The sequence below is a fragment of the Lynx rufus genome, unplaced genomic scaffold, assembly GCF_022079265.1.
Source record: "Lynx rufus isolate CCGP_SWC_20201006 ecotype Redwood Valley unplaced genomic scaffold, mLynRuf1.p SCAF_23, whole genome shotgun sequence".
Taxonomy (NCBI): domain Eukaryota; kingdom Metazoa; phylum Chordata; class Mammalia; order Carnivora; family Felidae; genus Lynx; species Lynx rufus.
The window spans coordinates 14,599,250-14,603,227 of NW_025814838.1; positions in this window are offsets into that span (position 1 = coordinate 14,599,250).

The window sequence follows — 3,978 nt, forward strand, 5'->3', positions numbered from 1 at the left end:
TGTTCCCACAGCACCCAGCACCAGGGAGCCTGGGAAGGTTCTGGGTGCGTTCATGTCCTGTTGTTGTAGGAGCAGACTGCCACCTTCACAGCAGCTGAAAAACTCCACGAACTTCTCTTCCAGTTCTGTTGGGCACAAGCTTGAAACGAGGTCCCGCTGTGCTCAAAACGAAGGTGTTGGCAGGGCCGCGTTCTCTTCTCAAGGTTCATTTCTTGGCCCTTTCCTGCTTCTGGAAGCCACCTGTATTTCTTGGCTCTGGTCTTTCCTCCCCCGTAGCCCGTACCCGCAGGTAGAATCCTCCCTGGGCCCCTCTGTCCCCTTCAGCCTCCCCCTTCTGTTCCATGGGCCTCTGCGATTATGTTGGCACAGTAATTCTATCTGCGTACTTCCTTCCCCCTCGCCACGTGCGGGACCTACCCACCACCCACCCCCGATTTGGGGATGGAGGCACGGGTATCTTGAGGAGCTGTTTTTACACCTATCACAGTCTGTTGCTTGACTTAATTTTTGCCTGCGTGGCGTGCGTGAAGTGGGTGCTCTTACCTCGGATTTGCTGGAGGCATGTTTTGGGCTTAGAGGCAGCAATACCACACTCTTAAGAGTTGTTGACGTTGGGGGCGTCCTCCTGGCTTGGATCCCATGCGGGGGAAGCATGTGGGAGAAACACCAGATGTGCAGTCGAAAGCCCTGCGTTTGAACTTGGATCGATTGGCTGTGTGGCCCCGGACCCACGCTTACTGAATCTCCTTTGTCCCCTCAGAGTGCTTTCAAGAAGCGTGTCTTTGCCTGACGTAGCCGAACCAGGGAACAGGGAGTCTTGTGCGTGAGAATGAGTGCAGGAGGTCCCTGAGCTAAGCCATCGCACCTTTGAGAACTCTGCAGAACCAAGGCCCGGCTCTCTGCCTGGGCTTGGTGCTACGTTGATCCTCTGCCCAGAAAGGATGACGCGCTGCGACCCTTGGAGCCGGGCCAGTTACGCATCACTAGTGTTCTTCACGCAGCAACAACCCCTTAGCCATCCGCCAGGAGTGGATTTTTTGTTGTCTCAATACGGCTTTCATCTGAAGGACAGTTTCACAGAGGCATGCTTGCCATAGCCAAGCTCTACATGGAAGGCGGAATTCTGAAGGCTTTTATTAGCTCCCCTCAGGTGGAAATCTGTGGCCTCTGTAAAGCCTGCCACGTGTGGTTGGGGAGGTGACCTTCAGCTCTAGGATGCCTTGTCAGTGCGACAGGTGGGAGATGGCATCCAAGCCCTGTTTCTCTCATCCTGGCGAGGGTCCTGCATGGGTGCATGGGGCTGCCTCTGCCCGGGGAAAGGCCGCCTTCTTTCTCCTTTGCACAAAGGCATGTTACGGGCGACTGAAGCTCTCCACGCATGTAGGGTAGCATGGCAAGGTTCCCCCCAGTCTCCAACAGAGACCTGGAAAGCAAGCCTGCCCTACGTCTACACAGACAGGGACTGTAAAGCGCTGTGGTTCGTATTTTGGGCCACATGTAGCAATGGACACGGGCATTCGTGTGCTTCAAAATAATGGGCTCTGTTTATAATTGATTTCCAAAGAGCAATGGGAAATTTACATACCGATGTCCCCAGACCTGAGGGTTCTCCTCACTTCCTTCCACCATAGCCTGCCGGGTCAGGTTTGTTCCTCATGGGCTGGGTGGGGCTGTGGGAGGACTTGTTAGGGCCCAAACATGTCCCCTGAGGTCCCCGGGCAAGGAGGAGCCTGTCTCACCAAGCATGGGGTCCTGCCACGTCCCTCTCCCTAGGGGAGCCACACAGCCTGGGCTCCACAAAAACCTGTGTTTCACTCTGGGCTTGTAAGTCCTGAACCTGATGTACAATACAAAGCGTGACATCACCTCGCCAGCGGCAAAGCCGTTCCTCCCAGGAGCTAGGGGTCACTGTCACTAACTGAATGCCTTCATTAAGCGACTCCCAGGTGAGGCCCTCAGTGTGAATGTGTGGGTCAGCTTTTTCCACCTGTTAAAGCAAAGTGAATGTCGCAGAGACTTCATCAGTCTTGGGTGGTTAATCTCTCTGAGGCACTTAGAATAGTGCCCGGGACATCGTGCTCAGTAAGGGTGACCTGCTGTGACAAGGATCCTAGGATCCGGTGCACTCTCTGCATAGGAATCTCTGCTCGAGACGACCTGAAATCGTACAGGTGGCAACAGTATGTTTTCTTCCACTGAAAAGTTTATTTTGAGGGTGAGCGAGCGCAAGTGGGGGAGGGGCAGACAGAGAGACTCCCAAGGAGGCCTCGTGCTGTCAGTGCAGAGTCCGATGCAGGGTCAGTCTCAGGAGATCATGACCTGAGCCAAAATCGGGAGTCAGATGCTCAACCAACTGAGCCACCCAGGCGCCCCCTCTAATTGCCGAAGGGTGTTGCAGTGTGAACATAATGTATTTACCGCTTCTTGGACATTTGGTTGTGCTCAGCTTTGGGCTATTTGGACACAGAACCTTTATGCCTTTCTTGTACAAGACTGGTTTTGGATAGGGATCTTCATTTCTCGAGGGACTCTCTGGTCCTATATTCGTTTTCCACACCTCCACTGGTGGTGGGGGAGGTGAATGGCTCCACATGTCTGCCCACATGTGATGTTTATGGTCCTAGACCCTCCTCTGTAAAGGGGCCTTCAGGTCTTTAGTTCCTTTCTTTCTTTGTCTTTTTATTTGTATGTAATATTTGTTTATATGCCATAGATGTAAGTCCTTTGTCAGGTATATGTGTTATGACTTTCTTTTCTAGTTAATGGCTTACTTTATTTTTTAACCAGTGTCCTTTGATGCATGGATATGTATATACGTTTTTGATGAAGTATAGTTTAACGTTTTACAACTTTAGTGATTAGTTCTTTTTGCCTCTTGGTGAAGAACTCTTTATCTCAAGATCATGAAGTTATGCTCCTATGTTTCTTTTTTTTTTTTTAATTTTTTTAACGTTTATTTATTTTTGAGACAGAGAGAGACAGAGCATGAACGGGGGAGGGTCAGAGAGAGGGAGACACAGAATCCGAAATAGGCTTCAGACTCCAAGCTGTCAGCACAAAGCCTGATGCGGGGCTCAAACTCACGGACCGCGAGATTGTGACCTGAGCCAAAGTCGGCCGCTCAACCGACTGAGCCACCCAGGTGCCCCTATGCTCCTATGTTTCTAGAACCCCTGTGGATGGCTTTGGTCCATCTTGTTCTAACCCTTGTGTGTGAAGTGATCTATGAATTCAAAGTTCCCTTCTGTTCTATAGAAATACCTAGTTGTTTCTGCACTGCTCGTTAATTGTCCTTTCTGCGTTAAATTGTCTGGCAACTTCTTTTCGGAACTTTATTTTGTAAGTGTGGGTCTATTTCACAGCTTGTCATTCTGTTGGTCTATTGGTCCTTATGTCAAGACTCTGCTTTCCAAAACTGTTTGGGTTGCTTTAGGTCACCTGTCTTCTCCTATAAAACTTACATTCATCTTGTCAGTTTCTACCATAAAATCTTGCTGTACTTTTTGAGATTGTTTTAGATCTGCAGGGGAATTGGAGAAGAAATTGACCTCTTAACAGTGAATTCTCCAACCCATGACAGAAGAGAGATCTTCATTTAGATCTTCTCTAGGGATGGGACATAATTTTCAGTGAAGCTTCTTCTAGCTCTTGGAATTTATTTGAGTGGTTTTTTTTGATGCTATTTTAAATGGTATTAAGTTTCATTTTTCAACTATTCACTGCTGATATCCTAGGACAAAATGGATTTTTATCTTTTGACCTCCTTTCCTGCAGTATTGCTAAATTTGATTCTTATATCTAGTCAGGCTTTGTTCTGTTTTTGATAGAATGCTTAGGAGTTTTTACATACACAATGATCATAATTTATAAATAAAGTTTTAGCTCTTGCTAACTTTTGTGACTTGCATGTACTTCTCTTTCTATTGCATTAGCTACGATCTCTAGTAAAATGTTAAATCCAACTAGCCAGAACAGACC